The 24,827-nt window shown below is 45.0% G+C and overlaps 1 long non-coding RNA gene across 1 annotated transcript; it reads left to right on the forward strand.

Moving 5' to 3' along the window:
- The first annotated feature begins 10,242 nt into the window (after positions 1–10,242).
- Positions 10,243–18,384, forward strand: LOC113959650. Its single transcript, XR_003531892.1, has 3 exons — positions 10,243–10,255; positions 11,312–11,316; positions 18,277–18,384. It is a non-coding gene; the product is annotated as an uncharacterized LOC113959650 (long non-coding RNA).
- Positions 18,385–24,827: the final 6,443 nt, after the last annotated feature.

Genomic DNA, 24,827 nt, shown 5'->3' on the forward strand with positions numbered 1-24,827 from the left:
TCCAATCAAAGGTGTCTCTCCCGTGGGCTGCAAAGCAGGGACAAACTTCACCACAGTCATATCACGAAGGGGCATCTTCATGAAAGTCCCTTCCTCAGGAGATTCAAGTTCCTCCTGAGTCAGAACGTTTAGGGCAGCTTTCAGTTCAGTCTTTGCCCTAAGCGTCCTATCAGAGCTCCTTTGCTCTGTCTCAAAACTGCCAGTGTGGCAGCAGTGGGGGGGGGGCAAGACCATCTCCTCCGCATTCCGTCCGGCCATCACAGTACAACTTCCAGGACGTCTCTGAGCTTCTCAGCTCTTCTCTCTCTGCTGCATGTTGCATTTTAGGACTTCCATCAAGTAGAAGTCCACCGCCTCCTCCTAGGAGGGGTCTTAAAGGGGTTTTGGGGAGATTTAATTCAGTCTTACCCCAAAACCGTCTCAGTTGAGCTTTCTATGCTCTGTTGCCAGCTCTCTCTCCTTGCAGGACATCTCTCTGCATTCCTCAGCCTGGCTATGTGCCATGTTGCTAGTTGCCAGCTATTTTCTTGGCTTTCAGCCATAGTTTTCCACTCAGCTCTGCCTCTGCCACCTCTTTTCTGTCTTCTGCTGCCCACTCACAGTGGAGAAACTCCCCCAGCTTCCTAGCCATAGAACTCGATCCAGTTTAACACTGTTTCTGAGTTTCTGCAACCCCAACCGGGGCCTGGGGGGCCTTGGCCCCCAGCAGGGCTCCTGGCTCCTCTCTCTCCTTGTGGTCTCAGAACATGGCTACTTTTCTCTAACTACATCATCATCCCCTTCTTTTCCAGTCTGGTGTGATATGTTTAAATTTTGCAGGGGGGCTGATTGGGTCAACAGCAAGAGACATCGCCCCCTCGGGGGTTACTATTTTTTTTTAACTCCAGGGGGGAAAAACACTTTTTTCCCCACCACAGTCCTCTAACAATTTTTTCATTTCTTTTCGAAATTCTCGTACTTCAGAGCTGGTTAGTGGAGCATTTACATATCCCACACTCCCTTGTATTCCCTGCATTGGAACCTCTCTAAGGGGATAGAGTTTTTCAGGGCGAACTCCCATCAGAACTTCGTGATGCAGTCATTATCACTTTATATAAGAAGAAAGGAATTAAATCTGATTGCTCCAATTACCATGGTATTACTCTGCTCTCCATTGCTGGCAAAATCCTGGCAAGAATACTCTTGAACAGACTAATACTCACTATTGCAGAAAGAATTCTACCTGAAAGTCAGTGCGGTTTCAGAGCCAACAGGAGTACCACAGACATGGTATTTGTCCTCAGACAACTGCAAGAGAAGTGTAGGGAACAGAACAAAGGTCTTTATGTAACCTTTGTTGACCTCACCAAGGCTTTTGATACTGTGAGCAGAAAAGGTCTATGGCAGATTTTGGAACGTTTAGGTTGTCCCCCTAAATTCCTTAAAATGGTCATCTCACTCCATGAGGATCAGCACAGCCAAGTCAGATATGGCGAAGCACTTTCTGAGCCCTTTCTAATAAAGAATGGTGTGAAACAAGGCTGCATTCTTGCTCCAATCCTATTCACAGTCTTTTTCAGCATGATGCTCCAAAGGGCCACAGCAGACCTTGATGATCAGGACGGTATCTACATTCGATACCGTACTGATGGAAACCTTTTCAACCTAAGGCAACTGAAGGCCCACACCAAGACCTTAAACCATCTTGTCCAGGAGCTGCTCTATGCTGATGATGCCACCCTTGTTGCCCACACAGAAGCAGCTCTGCAGCGTTTAACATCCTGCTTTGCAGACGCTGCTGAGCTCTTTGGGTTGGAAGTCAGCTTAAAGAAGACAGAAGTTCTCTATCAACCTGCACCTCAGGAAGTCTTCCATCGTCCCCATATCACCATTGACCAATCAGAGTTTAAATCAGTCCAGTAGTTTAATTACCTAGGTAGCCTCATCTCCTCAGATGGTAAGACTGATGGGGAGATAGACAACAGGTTAGCAAAGGCATATAGTGCTTTTGGAAAACTCCATAAAAGAGTATGGCGTAATAAACACTTGAAGAAAAGCACCAAGATCAGTGTTTACAAAACCATAGTGTTGTCTACTCTCTTATATGGTTCTGAATAATGGATCATCTACCACCACCACCTGCGACTCCTAGAATGCTTCCATCAACGCTGTCTCCGAACAATCCTAAACATCCACTGGTCAGATTATGTGATTAATACATCCATTCCAGAACAAACAGCAGTCACAAGCATTGAGGTCATGTTGCTGAGAACACAACTGTGCTGGGCAGGGTACGTCTCAAGGATGAAAGATCACCGCATCTCTAAGATCTTACTCTATGGTGAACTTGCCACCGGCTGCCGCAAGAGAGGAACCCCAAAGAAAAGATACAAGGACTCCCTGAAACAACATCTCAACCTTGGCCATATTGATCATCATAACTGGTCTACTCTGGCCTCAAATCGGGAGACCTGGAGACACACCATCTATAACGCTGCCGTTTCCTCTGAGAACGCACACAGGATCACTCTCGAGGAGAAAAGGCAACACAGAAAGAATCGTGTCTTGCTGAATATATCACCTAAGGAGACTTTCTGCTGTGCCTTTTGCAATCGGATATGTCTATCTCATATTGGCCTCATAAACCACCAGCGTGCTTGTAACAAGCGTGGATAGAGCCTTCCTAAATCTTCGTTCGTGAAACCTAGCCATGATGAACTCCCGTTCTCTCCTGGTTCTTTCCTGCGTCCGGGGAGGGCTTGGAGGAGGCATTGTGTCTGGGTTTCGTGCCCCATTGCCTTTATTCTCCTGAGGATTATAGGGAGGAGGATTTTATGAGAGATTCTCTAAGGGGTCCCATTTTGGGCCCTTCTTTTTCTTCTGGTTTTTATTGACTTCGCTTGTTATAGAGACTGGGAATAGTCCTATAGATCCCATCCAGCATGCAGTATATTCACTTTCTTCTGGATTAAACAGCTCTTTCCCATTTACATAGAGATTCAATGCTCAACAAATCCAACCCTCGAATGAACCAAATTGGGGCCAAGAGATAGTCTTACCTTATTGGCCCTTTTGTCCATTCGTACATGCAATACTGGATCATGGTGGCCTTATCCTTTCCCCGCGTCTGCCTCATCTCTCCCCAGGAATCTAACATCTTCCCCAAGGGACTATCATGCAGAATATTGGGGGTCTTTCCTAATGTCTTCTCTCCTTTCTTTCCCATAACCTCTTTGCTTGCTTTACCCTCCATCACAAGAATGTTTGACTACTCTACCCTCACACAAACATGATGGTACGTCCCTCTTTTTTTTTTCTTTTGAATTCACCTCACACTGGGACCCCCCAAACCCCGGGTTCTGCCGCTGCCAATCTCACGGAGGGGGACCTTCACACAGAGCACTGATGCCTTAAGCCCCTAAGGGTCTTTTATTTTTCTAATACTTGTAAGCCTTTTAAGTTTTATGAGTAGTGGAAGTAGACTCTAAAAGTAGCATCCCTTTCCCTGTAGCACCCTTGTTTACACATTCCTTAACCCTCTTACTCCATTCTATGCTCCCTATATCACTCCTACCCCCGAATCCAGTAGAAATGTTTAGTCTTTTGTCAAGGCAAGGCCTAGATTGTTTGGAGAACAGCATATCAGGGCCTGAACAACAAAATGAAGTCAAGAATTAGGTAACCATGTACCCTTTGTGCTCTGAAGAAGATGAAGGTGGATGAACAGAGGGTCCCAAAATACACCCCAGACCCATTTTCAGGGGGTGGACCCAGGGTGGTCCTGAGTAAAGGCCACAGGGTGGACACATTTGGGATTGGATGGATGGTATTATAAAATGTAACATCTGGGGCACAGGGGCCCGCGCATTGTGTAATATCTTTTACCTTGGCATAATAAATCCTTTCCTTATCTCACCCCTAATTAACTGCTCCGGGAGATTTTGGTGCTCCGCTTGCTGCACCGCTGAGTCCCTAAGCACCCCTACTTTTGCTCGGCAGTGGAGCAGTGCAACAGCTTCCCATACGTGTCTTCCCCCATCTTTGTCCTGCCAGGGGCTCTGGCTAGCGGTGTGGTGGGGGCCACACAGGGCACTGTCTATGTTCTCCTGGGGGGGGGCCTTGGCCACCCCCCTGCTCAACAGCAGAGTGGTGCAGCAGTTTCCCCAGATGGGGCCACATGACCTTCGCCTTTGTTTTCCCCAGGAAGCCTCTAACTAGCCCCCCCTTCGGCCAAGGAAGGTCGCGGGGGTTCCCCTATTCAGTTGGGGTTGCCCACAACCCTTCTCCCACTGCCAAGATGCATGGAGAACTCTTTTACTTCAGCCCACTTCTTTACCCCAAGGAACATCTCATTCAAACGACACAACAATGGCTTCATTCTTTCTCCGGTCAGTTCCCTCCCGGGAGAATGGAAACGTGGTATTTCAGAACTCCGCTCTCGCTCCATACTCCAGGTACTTCTCAAACACACACGCACACTCCTTTCCCCAACCACCCGGTAAAATCTTTAAAATAAGTCCTTCTGTTCTTTACTGGGTTCTGTGCACAAAGTTTAACGGTTTTCCATCAATTCTGGCCGGCTTTCCTTCTGCTTTCCGATGTTTCACAGTCTTCTGTTCCAGGGTCTCTTGCTACGGACGTTCAGGGGGAGTCGGAGTCCCTGGACTGCTGAAATCAGCAGAGCGGACTTCCCAGGGGCAGGGGCCCCCTGCCGGAGTGACAGGCGCTGGTTCCCCATACGGGTCACCAGAATTGTGAGAAATGTCTTGTTATTTAATTTAGAAAGACTCAATTACCTATGAAACAAGGGAACTGTAACAACAAGGAAAGTTTTATTTGCAGTGCTCGCTGGGTCCACCTCCACCAGTCTCCCAGGGAGGAAAGACCCTTTGTGTTTAAATTTTGCGCATTTTATAGTTTTACAAAATCCCACTCTTTCAGGTCAGTTTAATATATTCATTTTTGCCTAAAAAGGTTGTTTCTCTGAAAGGGGGGGGGCGTTCCCCTCCTCCCAATTGGCTGCAAGGCATCCCCTTTGTTCTCAGCCCATGGGGAGAGGCCTCTGTGCTCAAAAATGACCAAATGGCCAAAAAGGTTTTCATTTTTAGGAGCTTTATATTTGCCTAAAATTCCCTATCCCGGCCACAAGGAGCCCTGGCACCAGGCCCAAGCAGGACTGGGTACCTTACAACTTCATGATACGCCTATAAGTTTTCTAAAATTTGTTTGTAATAAAACCATATTTTTATTTCTCATAAATTGAACAGAACACCATCTGTGCTCCTGTCCCATCAACCAATCGACTCAGAGCCTTGAAGTCCTTTATGATTACCCTGGTACCCCTCTTATCAACCTCATCACTGCCAACCTGGCCAACCAGCAGTGGGTAATAATCAGAGGGCTAAATTAGTTCAAGGAGTCTCCTGGTAATATCTCTTACCCAGTGTTGAGGTTTAGGTTTTCTTTTTGTTTTTTTCCATGTCATCACGTGTGTCTGGAGATCATGGAAGACACTTCCCATCTTTTCCCCTCATGAAGGGATGGCGGGTGTGATAAACTGAGAAAATGATTCGGGCTAATTAAGAGAAAACAGTGTAAGGTCAATATGACCTGGAGAGAGAAAAGAAAAACAAATCGTAAAACTTAATTGGGCCCCTATAAAGAGATAAAACAAGTTACCTCCCTTTTACCTTGTGTAAGATTTATAGTGAAAGAATTTTGTTTAGTTAGTTAGATAATAGCACCTTTCTTAAAAATGTATAACTTTGTATAGATAACAAGCAAACATCTGCTGAATGTCTGACTTGACAATATATTACTGATGCTTATAGATAACATTCTTGTTAAGAAAAACATCTGTTGAATGTCTGACTTAACAATGTGTAATGTTTATGTTTATGTATAATGAATATTCATGAAGTAGCTGGAAATAAATGTAGAACAACTGTCTTTTTTGGGTGTGACAGGTGTTGGGAGTTGTTGAACCCCCTCCCTGATCACCCAGCGCTGAATTTGCTTTTATCATAAAATAAATTCTAATTGGAAATCACCCGACTGGGTTTCTATTTCTCACAAACTTGGTGACTTCGCCCGACATGATACCCTTTGTGTTCTGGGAGAAATTTAGTGCCTGGGATAGGAGTGCCCCCGCTGTTTTTCAGCGGCCTACTCACAGACCTAATATTTCAACAAGGACCAAGGGTAACGCATGCATATGATAAAAGCAAGGAATTAAAAAGCTCCTGGAGTGCTGCAGCAAAAAGCCCATAATTGTTGTGCACGAAGACCCGATTGAGAACAACGGACTGTGAGTATCACTTCGGGGGGGCGGATAAAGAGGTCGGAGTGAATGAGTGAATGAGATGCAGCATAGCTGCGAACCGAGAGCGGAGTCCTTCTAACCTCGTTTCTGTCTCCCTGCGAGGGGCGCAGCAGGTGAAGGGACGAAGCAATTGAATTGATGAGTGGACCTCTGGGGTCGGTGGGAGTTTTTCAGGAAGGACCACTGAGTCAGTGAAAAATCCTGGAAGGGATCCCAGAGGATCGGTGGGAAGGTAGGAAAACTTTAGAAGGGACCTCAGGAATATGGGGCAGGGAATTAGTAAATTAAGTTGCCCCAGGAAGGAAAGGAGCAGGCAGGCATTGCCGGATATACCCTTAGACAGTCCTCTAGGGGTAATGATCTTAAACTGGGAAAAGAGAGAGTACTAAAAATAAAGAAAAATCAAAAATGATTCAGTACTGCATGATTGAGTGGACTAAAGAAAAAATAAGGAGTGATGGTATCTCTTGGCCTGTGTATGGATCATTTGAGGGTTGGATCTGCCAAGCCCTCAACAGTTATGCAAACGGCAAGGAGTTGATAAACTCTGAAGAGAGTGAATATGCTGCTTGCTGGAAAGCAGAAGTTTGGTCAGAACCTACTAAAGTTTATAAGCTGACGAAAGAAAAGCAAGACGAAAAGAAAGTAACAGAAACCAAATGAGACCCATTAGACAATTTACCTCCACCCTATAATCCACCCCCTCAGCAACCCCTTTTACAACCCCCTCCACAGACCCTTTGTTCCCAACCCCTTTTACAACCCCCTCCACAGACCCTTTCATCACCCTCTTTACAACCCCCCTCGGCTGCTGTTCCCACAGTGCCTGTGAGTTATTCTCCACCTGTACAAACTCCTTTAACTGCAGACTCCACTACCCTGCAAAATCATAAGAGTGAAAATCCTGAAAAACATAAGACTCGGAAGAAGAGACGAACCACCCCAAGGGAAGTTAGAGCCCTTTTGGTAGAACAGGACAGTTCTAGTGAGGAAAACGAAGGGGTGTACTCAACACAGGAATTATACCCACTTAGGGAAGTGCCTTTGGGGGGAGCGCAAGGGGGAATTGGGTTTGTAAATGCTCCCCTAAGTTCAAGTGAAGTTCGGGCATTTAAGAAGGAGATGGGGAGGTTATTAGAGGACCCCTTAGGAGTAGCTGAACAACTAGATCAATTCTTGGGACCAAATACATTTACCTGGGGAGAAATGCAATCCATTCTGGGAATACTATTCAACCCAGAAGAGAGACAGGTGATACGGACAGCAGGGATAAGGATATGGGATAGGGAGAATCAAACAGGCCTCCCCGGGGACAATAAAATGCCCATTAATCCTCCCTATTGGGACTCTAATTCTGCCGTAGACCGACAACACATGGCAGATTATCGCACCTTAATCATAAGAGGAATTAAAGAAGCTGTGCCTCGTGGGTAGAATGTCACAAAGGCATTTAAAAACCAGCAAGAAAAAGATGAAACCCCGAGTGCATGGTTAGAGAGATTAAGAAGAGATTTACAGCAATACTCAGGAATCGACCCAGAAACTACAACTGGAAAAGTGGTACTAAAGGTCCACTTTGTAAATAATTCCTGGAATGATATCTGAGAAAAATTAGAAAAATTAGACGATTGGCAGCACCGGGGGCTTCAAGATTTACTGAGAGAAGCACAAAAAGTTTATGTGCGAAGAGATGATGAGAAAGCAAAAACAAAGGCAAAAGTGTTAGTAGCTGCCATCCGAGAATAACGTAAAGGTATAAAGTCAGATGAGAGGAAGAGTTTTAAGGGTGAAAAGAAAATGGGGGGTCTGAATAAACCCCAACAAACTGTGCCAAGGGGTCAGGAGTTAGCACGTTATTATTGTGGAGAAAAAGGTTATCTGAGGAGAAACTGCCCCAAGAGACAAAAGGATGCAAAACTGTTTGAGGAGGCTGAAAGAGATTAGGGAAGTCAGGGGCTTTATTTCCTGGGAGAAAAACATCATAAAAAACCCTTGATAAAATTGAGATTAGGCCCCCAGGACGAAGAATATGAATTTCTTGTAGATACCGATGCAGATAAATCATGTATTATCAAAATTCCTCAGGGTTGTAGGGCTAGTAAAGACACAATTAGAGTAATTGAAGTAAAAGGAGAAGGATTCCCAGTGCCTATAATAAAACAAGTTCAAATTGAGGGAGAAACCAAAATTACAGTGGGAGATTTACTTTTAGTACCTGAAGCAGGTTGTAATCTTTTAGGGAGAGACCTAGAGGTTTCCCTGGGAATAAGAGTTGTACCAGAAGAAGGAGAAATGAGAGTTAAAATAATGACTCTAAAAGAGGAAGATGAGGAAAAGATTAACCCCAGTGTGTGGGTCTCAGAAGACCAAGTGGGAAAATTAAAGATAGACCCCATAAAAATAGAAATAATTGATTCCAACCATCCAATACAAATAAAACAATATCCTATTTGTGTTGGTTTAAAAGTTAACCAGCAGGGGAAACCAGCCCAACTCAAAAGAGAGATTACAAGTCAGAATAACAATTTAATAAAATAATACAATAAGTACGAACACACAGACAAGCAACCGGTCCTAACCCACAAAGCCCAAATGTGCAACCCAGCACCCCAGGGCACAAACAAAACGGTACTCCCTGGGTCCCCCCCTGAGTCCAAAGCAAAGGGAGAGGGGAAAAACCTGCTGGTGGGAGAGCTCCTGCAGTCCGGCCAAAAGTGGTGATTGCAGTCCAGCCGAGGGTGGTGGTCTCAGTCCGGCTGAGAGCGGTGAGCTGCAGTCTGGCCGAGAGCGGTGAGCTGCAGTCCTCCTCTGGATCCCACGAGTGGTGGAAAGGTTCCGAAACTCCAGGTTTATATATTCTCCAGTTCAGACAGGAATGCTCAGTCCCTCCCTCAGAGCGGGGAATTCCATAAAAGGATGCTCAGTCCTTCCCTCAGAGTGGGGAATTCCATAAAAGGGCATGAGGACAGGAACATCCCCCCAACTCGCAGGCCTCTATTGACAACAGTTTCTGGGAAATGGCATGGAAGGCTATAGAATACACAGGTTTGGGTTACACCCATCCAGTGATGAATTGGTCCCAGCTGTTCTAACTAGGACATTATCCACCTCTTATTCTATGCCATCCATGTCATGCCCAAATTAACCCCCTTAAAGACTATGTCTCCTTAAAACTATATACCCTTATATATCTATATATACAATGAAACATTACAGACCATTCTCACTCAAAATTAGGTCCCCTTGTGGTACACGTGTCTCCCCATCTTTTTGCATTACCCACCAGGTGAAACCAGGTCCTTGAGCAAAAACAATCCCTCGGATGGGTTTGCCTTTGCTTGAGGTGGGACTAATCCAAACAGTCTTCCCTAACATTCCTCTCATATGCACCACGGGGACTTTATCTCCACCTACAGTATGCAAAGGTTCTGATTGGGCAGGGCCAACTCGATTGATGGAGCCTCGGGTGTTGACCGACCAGGTGGCCTTTGCTAAATGCAACTCCCAGTGTTTGAGAGTCTCCCCACACAGTGTCTTCAGGGGGGTTTTCAGCAGTCCATTGCACTGCTCAACTTTTCCAGCCACTGGTGCATGGTAGGGGATATGATAGACCCACTCAATGCCTTGCTCTTTGGCCCAGGTGTCTACAAGACCATTCTTGAAATGGGTCCCATTATCAGACTCAATTCTCTCCGGGGTGCCGTGTCGCCACAGGACTTGTTTTTCAAGGCCCAGGATGGTATTCCGGGCAGTGGCATGAGGCACAGGGTATGTCTCCAGCCATCCAGTACTTCCTTCTACCATGGTCAGTACGTAGCACTTGCCTTGGCTGGTTTTGGGGAGCGTGATGTAGTCAACTTGCCAGGTTTCCCCATACCTCTACTTCGACCACCATCCACCATACCATAGAGGCTTCACTCGCTTGGTCTGCTTGATGGCAGCACATGTCTCACAGTCATGGATGACCTGTGAAACAACGTCCTTGGTTAAGTCCACCCCTCGGTCACGAGTCCATCTGTATGTTGCATCACTCCCTTGGTGACCAGAGGCGTCATGGGCCCATCAAGCCCGGAATAATTCTCCTTTGTGCTGCCAATCCAGATCTACCTGAGAGACTTTAATCCTGGCAGCTCGGTCCGCCTGCTCATTGTTACGATGCTCCTCATTAGCCTGTTTCTTGCGTACATGAGCATCTACGTGACTGACTTTCACACTCAGCTTCTCTCCCCGGCCAGCGATGTCCTGCCACATCTCTGTCGCCCAGATGGGTTTCCCTTGGCGCTGTCAGTTGGCCTTTTTCCATCGCTCCAGCCATCCCCACAGAGCATTGGCCACCATCCATGAGTCAGTGTAGAGATAGTCTTGGCCACTTCTCTCATTCAGCTATATCCAAAGCCAACTGAACGGCTTTAAGCTCTGCAAACTGACTTGACTCACCTTGTCCTTCGGTCGCTTCTGCAACTCGCCGTGTGGGACTCCATACAGCTGCCTTCCATTTTCGGTTTCTCCCTACAAGGCGACAGGAGCCATCCGTGAAGAGCGCATATCGCCTTTCATCTGCTGGTTGTTTGTCATATGGTGGGACCTCCTCAGCCCGTGTCACCTGCTCCTCTTCTTCTTCAGAGGATAGTCCGAAACTCTCACCTTCGGGCCAATTGGTGATAATTTCCAGAATCCCAGGGCGATTAGGATTCCCTATCCGGGTTCGCTGTGTGATCAGAGCGATCCACTTACTCCATGTGGCATCGGTGGCGTGATGTGTAGAAGGAACTCTTGCCTTGAACATCCAGCCCAACACTGGTAGTCGAGGTGCCAGGAGGAACTGCGCTTCGGTGTCGATCACTTCTGAGGCAGCTCAAACTCCTTCATAAGCAGCCAGGATCTCTTTCTCAGTTGGTGTATAGCTGGCTTCAGATCCTTTGTATCCCCGACTCCAGAATCCCAGCAGTCGTCCTTGGGTCTCCCCAGGCACCTTCTACCAGAGGCTCCAGGAAGGGCCATTCTTCCCAGCTGCAGTGTAGAGCACGTTCTTCACGTCCTGTCCTGTCCTTACTGGCCCAAGGGCTACCGCATGGGTAATCTCCTGTTTAATTTGTTCAAAGGTTTGTTGTTGTTCAGGGCCCCACTGGAAATCATTTTTCTTCCGTGTCACAAGGTAGAGAGGGCTTACAATCTGACTGTACTCGGGGATATGCATCCTCCAAAAGTCCACAGTGCCTAGGAAAGCCTGTGTTTCCTTCTTGCTGGTTGGTGGGGACATGGCTGCTATTTTGTTAATCACCTCCATTGGAATTAGGCGGCGTCCATCTTGCCACTTCACTCCTAGGAACTGAATTTCCTGAGCAGGTCCCTTGACCTTACTCCATTTAATGGCAAAACCAGCTCTTAGGAGAATCTGGATTATCTTCTTTCCTTTCTTGAAGACTTCCCCCGCTGTGTTCCCCCATACAATGATGTCGTCAATGTACTGTAGATGTTCTGGAGCCTCGCCCCTTTCCAGTGCAGTCTGGATCAGTCCATGGCAAATGCTGGGACTGTGTTTCCACCCCTGAGGCAGTTGATTCCAGGTGTACTGCACACCTCTCCAAGTGAAAGCAAATTGTGGCCTGCGCTCTGCTGCCAAAGGAATGGAGAAAAAGGCATTGGCAATGTCAGTGGTGGTATACCACTTGGTTGCCTTGGACTCCAACTCGTACTGGAGCTCCAGCATGTCCGGCACAGCAGCACTCAGGGGTGGTGTGACTTCATTGAGTCCATGGTAATCCACTGTCAGCCTCCACTCTCCGCTGGACTTACGCACTGGCCATATAGGGCTATTAAAGGGTGAGCGAGTCTTGCTGACCACCCCCTGGGTCTCCAGGTCACAGATCATCTTATGTATAGGAGTCACAGAGTCTCGATCGGTGCGGTATTGCCGACGGTGCACTGTTGCTGTGGCTATTGGTACCAATTGTTCTTCAACCTTCAGCAGTCCCACAGCAGAGGGGTCCTCTGAGAGACCAGGCAAGGTGTTCAACTGTCTAATTTCCTCTGTCTCCACAGTAGCTATGCCAAAAGCCCAACCAAGTCCTTTTGGGTCTTTGAAATACCCACTCCTCAGGTAATCTATGCCAAGGATGCACAGGGCCTCTGGACCAGTCACAATGGGGTGTCTGTGCCATTCCTTCCCAGTTAGGCTCACTTCAGCTTCCAGTACAGTCAGCTGTTGGGATCCCCCTGTTACCCCAGAAATGGAGATGGATTCTGCCCCTATGTATCTTGATGGCATTAAAGTACATTGTGCACCGGTGTCTACTAAGGCCTTATATCTTTGTGGCTCTGATGTGCCAGATCACCGAATCCACATTGTCCAATAGACTCGATTGTCCCTCTCCTCTACCTGGAGAGAGGCAGGGCACCCCTAGTCCTGGTCATGGTACTCATTGTGCTCTTCTTGTGAGTATGACCTGGAGGTCCTTTCAAGAGGATCAGACGTATCATCATTCCTGTACCGTCTGGAGTCTTGCCCATGAGAGACTGGAGCAGTATTTACCCTTGAAGAGTTCCTTGTGGTACTTGTCCCTCTTTTCAGTTCACGTACCCGGGTTGCTAAGGAAGAGGTGGGTTTCCCATCCCACTTCCTCATATCTTCTCCGTGCTCACGGAGGTAAAACCATAGATTGCCACGTGGAGTGTACCCTCTCTCCTTAACTCGGGGACGCTGGCTCCTAATAGCAGAGACTCTTGTTTGTCCTGGTACGATATGGAAGATCCCTTCCTTAATTTCTTCTCTTAGCTTCTGGTGTCCCTCTTCAATCTCCTCTTCCAGGCTTCGGACATGTTCGGCCAGTTTGGTTTCCACAGATGAGACGTGGGTTTGTAATGGGGCGGTGACAGTGTCTTCATAAATCCTGAGTTTACTAACCAACGCGCCCACCTTGTCCTCTCCCTCCCTCCATTGCAACGTTGCTAAGTAGCGGGAATACATTTCTGGCCCAAGTCGTGCAAACTTTAATCACATCTGGGATGTGCACTGTACACCATCTGGACTTTTAGGGAATCTTTCATCCTCTGAAAAGATTATCTCCAGTACAGTTAATTCTCTTAAGCACCAGATACCTTGTTCCATCGTGTTCCACTGTCCTTGCTGTACGTGGAGGTCCTCCTTGCAAAGGTATCTCTCCCTCACACAGGACAACAGTCACCACCAGAGGCTGAGAGTTTCCTGCCTCCTTCCAATCCCCTGATCAATGACTACATCTCAAGACAGGGATCCCAGCTGTCTGGTTTCACTCCCATCTAGAATTGTATCGTTAGCTGTGGCATCCCAGATTCGGAGCAGCCAGGTCAGAATGGACTCATTCGCCTGTCATGTGAACTCTCTCCGGAGCTCACATAGTTCATCCAGGGATAGGGACCGAGAGATTATTTCTGGTTTTGTGTCCTCCGGTGGATGTGAAGGTCCTGCCTCTTCGTCATCATTTGCTATACGGACTGATTTAGTCTTTGATTTCCTTTTCTGGACAGGGGCGACTGCTATTGGTTTCGGTTGTTCTTCTGGCTCCTCGATGGTTTGTGTGGACACGGTGCCGGTTGGTTTATTTCTTTCTCCCTCTGACTCAGCTGTGGTTTGGGTGGACATGGTGCCTGTGGATTTGCTCCTTCTCTCCTCCCCCTGACAGTGCTGTACCATGTCAAGTAGTGTCCGGTAGGCAGTGACCAGGGCCCAGCAGGTTGCTGTGAGCTGGCCATCTCTGGAGCTGCCAGAGCATTTTCCCTTCACCAGTCTTATCATGCTAACAGGATCCTGCAGTTGTTCAGGGGTGAATTTCCAGATCATTGGAGGAGAAAACTTCTCCAAATACTGGCCGATGTCCTCCCACTTCCCGTGCCACTCAGCATTATCCACTCGCAGGGCAGGCGTCCCAACAACCTCCCTAGAAGGCCCTGTTCTGACCCTAAACATGGTGTAGACAGTACAGAGCAGACAAAGCAACACTAACAATAACATTATGCTATCCTTAACATCAAAAGGGAACTCAATATTTTCAAAAACTGTTGTAGCAGGTCTGAAGGGGAAGAAAGAGGTGAGAGGCTGGAAACAACCATTCCCCCCTGTTGCCCCAAAGGGCTGCGTGCGATTTTTAATGAGGCCCCAGAGGTAGCAACCCAAACCAGGACAGGTAAACAGGACTGAATACACATTTACAATGAAACTCATTGCTTCTGATGTTATGATGACATAAATATAGTATACTAATAAAGCAATTTGAATCCCTCTCCCTGGTTTTAAAGAGAGTATCAAAACAGGCAAATAGTTCCCCATCTGTGGAAATATGAACATGCTCAGATACAACATCCATGTGAATGCGTCAAACAACATGGTGATCAGGGAGTTTCTGTATCCAAACAGACAAATGCTTAAAATGAAATTGTGATTCTGACTTCTCTCTCTCTCTGCCCCACGTTGGGCACCAAAAATGTGCTGGTTTAAAAGTTAACCAGCAGGGGAAACCAATCCAACTCAAAAGAGAGATTACAAGTCAGAATAACAATTTAATAAAATAATACAATAAGTACGACCACACGGACAAGCAACCGGTCCTAACCCACAAAGCCCAAATGTACAACCCAGCACCCCGGGGCACAAACAAAGCGGTGCTCCCTGGGCCCCCCCCGAGTCCAAAGTAAAGGGAGAGGGGAAAAACCTGCTGGTGGGAGAGCTGCTGCAGTCCGACCAAAAGTGGTGATTGCAGTCCAGCCGAGGGTGGTGGTCTCAGTCCGGCTGAGAGCGGTGAGTTGCAGTCCTCCTCTGGATCCCACGAGTGGTGGAAAGGTTTCGAAACTCCAGGTTTATATATTCTCCAGTTCAGACAGGAATGCTTAGTCCCTCCCTCAGAGCGGGGAATTCCATAAAAGGGTGTTCAGTCCTTCCCTCAGAGTGGGGAATTCCATAAAAGGGCATGAGGACAGGAACATCCCCCACCTCGCAGGCCTCTACTGACAACAGTTTCTGGGAAATGGCATGGAAGGCTATAGAATACACAGGTTTGGGCTACACCCATCCAGTGATGAATCGGTCCCAGCTGTTCTAACTAGGACACTATTTCTCAAGAAGGAAGAGCAAAACTTAAACCTATTATAGACAAATTACTGACAAATGGAACTTTAGAAGTCTGTATGTCCCCTCATAACACCCCTATACTTCCAGTAAAAAAAGGGGATGGTACCTTTAGGCTAGTCCAAGACTTAAGGGAAGTAAATAAAAGAACAATTGCCCAATTCCCTGTAGTTCCAAACCCATACACCCTTTTGAGTCATATTCCTCCTAATTACATATGGTATAGTGTGGTCGATTTAAAAGATGCTTTCTGGGCCTACCCACTAGATGAAGAAAGCAGAAATATCTTCGCCTTTGAATGGGAAGATCCGCAAACACGGAGGAAACAACAATTAAGATGGACAGTTCTTCCTCAGGGGTTCACAGAATCTCCAAACCTGTTTGGACAGGCCTTAGAAAAGATACTATTAGAATTCCCTAAACCTCCGGGAATAGAGGTTATACAATATGTAGATGATTTATTAATTGTTGGGGAAAGTGAGGAGGGAGTCAGAGAAATGACAGTAAAACTTCTTGGGGGAAAAAGGATTAAAAGTTTCCAAGAAGTTGTTACAATTTGTAGAACAAAAGGTAAAATATTTAGGTCACTGGTTAGATAAGGGAACTAAAAGACTAGATGCTGAAAGAGTGAGAGGAATATTGACCCTAGTTCCCCCAAAAACTAAAAGGGATATAATAAGGTTACTGGGATTATTAGGATACTGCAGGTTATGGATTGAGGGTTATAGTGGATTAGTAAAGTTTCTATATGAAAAGTTTACCCAAGAAGTAGTGAAGTGGAATGACAAAGATAGTGAAAAGCTAGAAGAAGTTAAAAGAGCTCTAACCAGAGCTCCAGTTCTAACACTCCCTGAACTGAAGCAACCCTTTCAGTTGTTTGTAAATGTAGAACAAGGAATTGCTTATGGAATATTAACCCAGGAAAAAGGAGGACATCGAAAGCCAGTAGCGTATCTGTCAAAATTACTAGACCCAGTCAGCAGAAGTTGGTCCGTGTGCTTGCAAGCTGTCACAGTCACTGCTATATTAGTGGAAGAAAGCCGTAAAATCACCTTTGGAGGAAAAATTACAGTTTACACCCCCTACGCTGTACGAGCACTACTGAATCAAAAAGTGGAAAAATGGCTAACAGATGTCCTCATTTTAAAATATGAAGCTATATTAATCCATAGTCCAGACTTAGAACTCCTAGTAACTAACAATCAAAATCCGGCACAATTTTTATATGGGGAACCAAGTGAAATTACTCAAATACTAGAGCATGACTGTTCAGAACTAATACAATTACAAACCAAAGTCAGAGAAGATTTAGAAGAGGTGGAATTAGAAAACGGACAAAAATATTTCGTTGATGGTTCCTCCCGATACAAAGATGGGAAGAGAATTTCTGGATATGCAGTCATCAATGGGAATAATATGACAATTGCAGAATCAGGAAAGTTTAGTTCAGCCTGGTCAGCACAAGCGTGTGAGTTGTATGCTCTCTACCGGGCTCTTGAATTATTAACAGGAAAAAAAGGAACAATTTTTACAGATTCAAAATATTGTTATGGAGTCGTGCACACATTTGGGAAAATTTGGAAAGAAAGAGGGTTAATAAGCACGAGAGGTAAATCACTAATACATGAAGAGTTGATAAATCAAGTATTAGAAGCTTTAAGGAAACCCCTAGAGATAGCAGTAGTCTATGTAAAAGGACATCAAAAGGGAATATCATTCATAATCTGAGGAAATAACTTAGCAGATGAAGTGGTCAAAGATGCAGTTGAAAAAGGGGAAATAACTAAGTTACATATATTAAACTTACAACAGCCTGAGAACTTAGAAATACCAGTATTTTCAGAGAGGGAAGAGAAAGAACTAACACGAATAGGTGCAAAGAAGCAAGAAGGGGGGGCATGGATCTTAGCAGATGGGAGAAAAATGGTTTCTAAACCAATAGCACGAGCAATATTAATGAAATTACATCAAACTACTCACTGGGGAACACGAGTTCTCTGTGATCAGTTTTTACAATGTTATGGGTGTATAGGAATTTTTGAAATCGCTAAACAAGTTACCAACCACTGCTTGACATGTCAAAAAGTAAATAAAAAGGTTATGAGAAATACTCCTGTAGGGGGAAGGGATATTGCATACCGACCCTTCGAGCGAATACAGGTGGATTTCACAGAACTCCCACCTGTGAATAGATGGAAATATCTACTAGTAATAACCGACCATCTAACCCACTGGGTAGAAACAATACCTACTGGAAGGGTTACAACAAATTTTGTAATCAAAATACTACTTGAAAATATAATTCCTAGATACGGAATGGTATATAGTATAGATTCAGACAGAAGAACTCATTTCACCTCAAAAATACTTAAAGAAATAACAATTACGATAGGAATCATGTGGAAACACCATACTCCCTGGCACCCCCAAAGTTCAGGGAGGGTTGAGCAAATGAACCAGACTCTGAAGCAAGCCCTAACTAAATTGATGATTGAAACCCAGATGTCATGGGTTAAATGTTTACCCCTGGTCTTACCGCGTATTTGAACCCAACCCAGGGCAGACCTCGGTCTATCACCATATGAAATGCTTTATGGAATGCCTTATATCTGGTTAAAAGATGCAGTAGGTGACGATAACAATATTGACACCAAATTAAGACCATACATACAAACACTTGCAAAAAGGTTGACAGAAATAAGAGAACTAGGAGCCTTAGCCCAAACAGCACCATTAGATTTCAAGATACATAAAATAAACCCTGGGGATTGGGTCCTAATAAAGAGATGGAAAGAAACTTCTTTAACCCCGTTTTGGGAAGGTCCCTTCCAGGTACTGCTCACGACAGAGACCGCAGTGCATACAGCAGAACGAGGGTGGACACACGCAACCAGAGTGAAAGGACCTGTTGCTCCACCACCCCTGAAAGAGTGGACTGTGTCATCAACGCCTGGGGACCTACGACTTAAACTCCAGAAGAGACCTTTATGAATGTATCACCTGAATGGAGAAAACATATCGAAGGCTGGAATGAGTTATCCCCAGAGCAAAGAGACTTAAGGGTCTGACAGGTATTTCCTGAAAGTTTCTGCGTAAAACCTAGCCTGAGATCCTGGTTTCAATTGGCCCCAGGACAAATTCTTAAGAGACAGTGGTTTGTTTCTTGGAAAGAGGGAGCCATCCCCTGGCAGAGTGGAGGGGCAGGTGCATATTTTACTAATCGTTTAATTAACCCAATCCTTGTGTTAGTTTGTGACCTTAAGAAAGAAGATCCCCTAATTCCTGGACCGCCACCACCAGATCACATACGTTGTATAAAACATCCGTGGGCTCAACACGATGGTTGGGTAGAGTGTCAGTGTAAGCACTGTCACTGCAAATGGTCCTGTGTGGTCTTTAACCAACATATACATTGCCCTAAGTGTCGTGACACGCACGGAGATCAACCCCAATTAGAGTCAGTACAGATAAATAAGTTGTTCTGTGGGTGGGAATTGTTATTACCAGTAAATTGGGAAATATTTGAAACAGACTGGTATGAAGCATTAAGATACAGTGCAAAGAAATTTGCTGGAGAAACAGCCCAAATTGACTGCCCAGTAGATGACTTTATAGACCCCATGTAAAGAATGTCACAATGGTTAACAATTTATATATTGATTAATTTTGCTGTCAGAACACGTTGTTGCGAGATAAAGTGAACCTTTACCTTGAAACGGAAAAACCGGGCCTTAATTAAATTAGAAGATCTAAAAGGGGCAAGACCAGGTTAACCTCTGAGCCTGCCACTGACAGCCAACCACGGGTTGCAACCCCGTTCGGGCATGGGTCGTGGAGGCTTAAGTTATGCTGGACCCTTTTGGATACTCTGCTGCTTTTGGGCTCACATCCTGTCTGACGAATGTACAAAATGCTACCAAATTACACGATATAAAGGCCGTATGATTCAAAGCTTAAGTTACCACTCATTTGTCAACAAAGTCTGCTATGACTCTAGACAACTGAACACTTGCAACACGGGTTCTCGGCAACTATGGGTAGTAAAAAATTTAGGAAAAGGGGGAACCAGGTTGGGACTTAGTTGTCCTAAGGGAGAGGAATGGATTTGTTTCACTCAAGAATGCCACTGGGACATTTCTGATGGTGGTGGAATGCAGGACTTGAAAAGGGAGGAAATAATAAAACAGAGGGTGCAAACCACATTAAAAGGAACCACACAAGGAAAGCCTTCCAACACAGGTGACTTATACCAGAAATTAAAAGACAAACTAGGAGAAGATTGGCAACTCCCGGGTTATGGAACTAACCTATATATTGATCTAATGGAACATATTATTCAAACCTTAAATTTATCTAAGTGCTGGATTTGTAGTGGACCTTTGACGACAGAAGATTGGCCCTGGAAAGGGACTGGCCTCACTCCATGGGAAATTTTAAAATGGAATCACTCCCAGAAAGCATCAGAATCTAGGCCCCAAGGTTGGATTTTAATTTCTGACATAGTTGGACAAGAATGCATTGAACGGAGAGGTAGGGAAACATATAAAACTAAAGTAGGAGAGTCCCCATGCCTATCAGTGAAAATAATAAATACCACAGGAGAATATTGGTGGTCAAAAGAACCATTAGGATATTGGACTAACAATATGACTGCAGATTGTACTTATCATGATGAAGCTCAAAGCTGGTGATGTAATGAAACAAATTTGAAAAACCCTTTTGAAAGCATAAAAGAATTAAAAATATATTGGGACCAAGCAGGTAGTACCGATTTAGAATGGGTGGCTCCAGAAGGATTATTTTGGATATGTGGAAAGCGAGCATATACATAGCTCCCTAGAGACTGGAGAGGAGTCTGTACACTAGGTATAATCCAACCAGGGTTCTTCTTACTGCTCCCCCGAAAAAGGTATGAGTTTAGGTGTACCTTTGTATGATGATTATGGAACCATACGTCGAGAAAAAAGGGATGACATTGGAGGAACTCAAAAGTGGTACCATGATGAATGGCCTCCTGAACGAATCATTGCTACTTACGGACCAGCTACTTGGGCCCAAGATGGAACCTGGGGTTATCGAACCCCCATATACATGCTAAATAGAATTATACGCCTTCAGGCAGTCATGGAAATAGTAGTCAATAAGACAATTCAAACTTTGGATCTAATCACAAGTCAGCAATCAAAAACGCGAGCAGCTGTATACCAGAATAGGTTTGCCTTAGATTATCTGTTAGCTGAGGAAGGGTGTGTGTGTGGTAAATTCAACACTTCAGATTGTTGTTTACAAATTGATGATAATAGACAGGCAGTTATGGATATTGCACAGGATATCAGAAAACTGACTCACGTACCTGTACAAAAATGGAACCCAATGCTCGACAGTCAATGGTGGGATAACTTGTTAGGAACAGGTTGGTGGAAGAAAGTAGGATTCTTTTTATTATGTGCGTTGGCCAGTATAATATTTTTACCATGTTTAATCCCTTGTTTCATTAGATTTATAGTTTCTGTCGTACAAGGAATGCAAATATCAACAATGCTGATAGATCCAAAGACGGCTCAAAGTGCCAAAGTACTGTTAGTCACCAGAACTCCACCTTCCCGAGATGAAGAAAATGTCAAATTAATATTGTCCAGATTAGAGTAAAAAACTCGAATCAATAATTGTATAGAAAGAGAGGAGGGATTGTGATAAACTGAGAAAATGATTTGGGTTAATTAAGAGAAAACAGTGTAAGGTCAATATGACCTGGAGAGAGAAAAGAAAAACAAATCGTAAAACTTAATTGGGCCCCTATAAAGAGATAAAACAAGTTACCTCCCTTTTACCTTGTGTAAGATTTATAGTGAAAGAATTTTGTTTAGTTAGTTAGATAATAGCACCTTTCTTAAAAATGTATAACTTTGTATAGATAGCAAGCAAACATCTGCTGAATGTCTGACTTGACAATATATTACTGATGCTTATAGATAACATTCTTGTTAAGAAAAACATCTGTTGAATGTCTGACTTAACAATGTGTAATGTTTATGCTTATGTATAATGAATATTCATGAAGTAGCTGGAAATAAATGTAGAACAACTGTCTTCTTTGGGTGTGACAGGTGTTGGGAGTTGTTGAACCCCCTCCCTGATCACCCAGCGCTGAATTTGCTTTTATCATATAATAAATTCTAATTGGAAATCACCTGACTGGGTTTCTATTTCTCACAGCAGGGAAGGGGGGGGAATAAAAGAGGTTAGCAGTTCCAGTTTGCTCTCTCTCACTCCCGGAAGGAACCTGGCAAGTCTGGCAAGTCCCCGACCACTGGTGCCGCTGCCATTTCTACTGCTGCCCTGCGCTTTTTCTGCCTGCTGCCTGAGATGTGGCTCCTGGAGTTGCCACTTGCTTTCCCTGATGGCCTCTCAAGCCACGGCACTCGTCCCGCGCTCCTGGTGTTGGCGCTGCTCCGCATACAAGTACTCCTCCCCGCTCCCTGCCGCTTCTTGCTGTCCGTAACCCCTTTTCTGCCGCTGCTCCGCCCAGAAGTCATGGCGCTGCTGCTGCCGCCGGCCTCCCTGCCTGGAGCCACCACTTCCCCATGGCCGCTGCCGCCTTTGTTTGTCTTTTGTGTAGCCGTGACTCTGCCCCGGCTACATCGTGATCACCTGACCTCACTGAGACTGTGTTGTCACTTCGGCGGTGCGGAAGCGAAAGAGTGATTTTTGGGTGACATTTTCCCTGTTATTGTTTGGTTGTTGTTTTGTTCTGTTTTGTTCTCTGTTTTAGTAAAACTGTTGTTCATTTTGTTGCCTAAAGAAAATTTAGGGAGAAAAAAACTCCAAGGCAAATTAGTTTTGGACGTGAGATAAGGAAAGGATTTTAATTTGTGCCTAGGCATAAAGATTCCATGACGCGCGCCTGTCCCTCTGTTCAGATGTTACAATTTATAATATTGTCTGTCCAATCCCAGATGTTTCCACCCTGTGGCTTTTGCCCTGATCCACCCTCGGTCCACCCCTGGGGAATTGGGGCTAGGGGCTTTTCGAGACCCTCTTTTCATCAATGATCATCTTCTTCAGAGTACAAGGGGCATATATTCACCCAGTTCTTGACTGTACTTTTGCGGTTTAGGCCAAGGTACAAGTGTTCTCTAAACAAAATAGGCTTACTTTGACAAGAGACTAAACATTTTCTAATGGAATTCAGGGGTAGAATTGATACTGGGAGCATGGAATGGGGTGATAGGGTTGGGGAATGTGTGTAGTTACTATGCTAAGGGTAAAGGAATAAGGGCTGCTGCTTCTAAATCTGCTTCTACTATATAACTACTTATAAAGCTTATAAAAATTAGGAAAATCAAAAAACAGATGGACCTTAAGGCATCAGTTTCTACATTTTAATCAAATGCCTCATAATTTCAAATTTTCGTAATTTGAAGGGAGGGTTTTTTATTCCATCGGAGGTCCCGCCTCCTGGCACACATTGTCTATAAACCAAGACACCTGGGCCCAAGGGAGGCAGCAGACTTCCGTGTTGGATGGGTCTGGTTGGCATACAGGGCCCTCAGTTCCTGTCAAAAGGAAGTCGCCCACTACAACTACTCTTCTTTTCTTCTTAATAGCTGAGGTTGTGATCCGTCTGATTGACGGAGTGCAACTGGGAGACCCTCCAGACAGATTTTTTTCTTGAGTGTCATCTGCCTGACCCTCTAGATCCAGGGCCTCATAGCTATTCTGTAAGGTCACCTGGGATGGCAATGGGGGTCAGGAGGGGATTCTTTTACCTCCCCAAGCAGGGACCCATTTCCATTCCCCTGCATCTACTAGGTCTCCTTCTGCCTGATGGCAAGAGTGGCGGGGCTTCTCTGACTCCTGCTGAGCTTCTCAGCAGGTTGGAAGAGTGTAACTCCACCAGCCTATTTCTTTTTCACTCTCCCTGATACTCCTTAGCCTTTACAATTCTTTCTTAAGCTCTACCATTAGACAGAGCAGATCATTCACCTGTTCACACTGCACACAGGTGTCTTTTGTACTGTCCTCCAGTACTAACACCAGACTCAGACACTCCCTGCAGCCATTGACCTGGACAGCTGCATGGTTCTTGGGGAGTTGGGGAGTTCTGTCTGGGTTGGCACACTTCTGCTAGCAGCAGCAGCAGCAATGGCTTTTGACTGTTTGTAAACCATTGTTGGATCTAATCAAGTTGGGGGAAAAAAAACAAAAATCCGCACCGCACCCACACCTAACACACAACCCACCACCAGGAGCTGGAAGGGTGGCTGTGCCCTTCCTGCTCAAACTGCCATGCAAACTGCTGTGCCACACCCTCACTGCCATGCCACACCCTTGTTTGCCTGCTCCTGTTCACCATGCTTCAGGTCACTCACACTCCCTAGAGCTGTTCAAATCTCTTGCAAATGGTCCTTGCAATGCTCCTTGCTTGCCTAATTGTCTGATAAGAGCTGCTGGATCCAGGCAAGGGGCGGGGCTGCTGCTCAGGTGTCCTGGGGCTCAGGAACCTCCCTGCGCGGTTTGAATCTAAAGCTCAAACCCCAGACTTACCTTGGTTACCACTGTCACCTCTGCTGCTGCTGTTGCCAACTGGGGACATGATTAATAGTCATTAATGTCTATATTTTATGTGAAGGAACATGATACTAATTTGATTTTAGTCTACTTAATTGCAGCATGTGACTAGGTTGCATGCTGTGGAAGTTCTGAGCTGGCAGGTTTTTTTGTGTCCTTTTTGATCAGAATTTCAATGGTTTTGTGGTGGTTGTACACTGTGAAGCTTATATTATTTTTGATAAATGTCAAAATATTTTTAAAAGTTGACTTTCTAAGAATGATTGTCTGTTCAATGTATTGAAGTGTTCAGTAAAGCTTCTGCATTTATGTATATACATGCTTACTGATGCTCAGGTCATTCAGTATCAGAATACTTAAAACTCTGTTTAGACTTCTTAACGAGTGCCTTCATTTTTCATGAGGCACATGAGATTTTCTTCAAGACATTGTTTCATTTTTATGTTGTGATCTTAGTGCGTGTGCTGTGATATCTGGTTTTCTTTAACATATCTCCAACAGTTGACCAAAAGGGGGTGCTAATAGATCAAAGTCGGATGTGTTGCATAAAGAACTTAAGAAACCTTTTTTCATGCAATGAATTTAAAAAAATCTCAGCTACTAAATTAGATCAGGGAAATACACAACATCCAGATGCAAGAATTTGTAACATGCCAGTAACAGGATTGCTCTTTATGGAAGACAAATTCATGCCTTGTAAATATGGCTGCTTTTCACCTTCCACTAGGCTTGTGGTGGGTTCTTTGTGGCATTTCCAGAGGCTCGGTAGGAGCCATTTTCTTCTGTAAAACTTCAGTGTATTTTTTCACTTATGCAATTAAACAAAAACATATAGGGCTTAAGCATAGGTCATTT

This window comes from Corapipo altera, unplaced genomic scaffold (assembly GCF_003945725.1).
Source record: "Corapipo altera isolate COAL_440 unplaced genomic scaffold, ASM394572v1 60837, whole genome shotgun sequence".
Taxonomy (NCBI): domain Eukaryota; kingdom Metazoa; phylum Chordata; class Aves; order Passeriformes; family Pipridae; genus Corapipo; species Corapipo altera.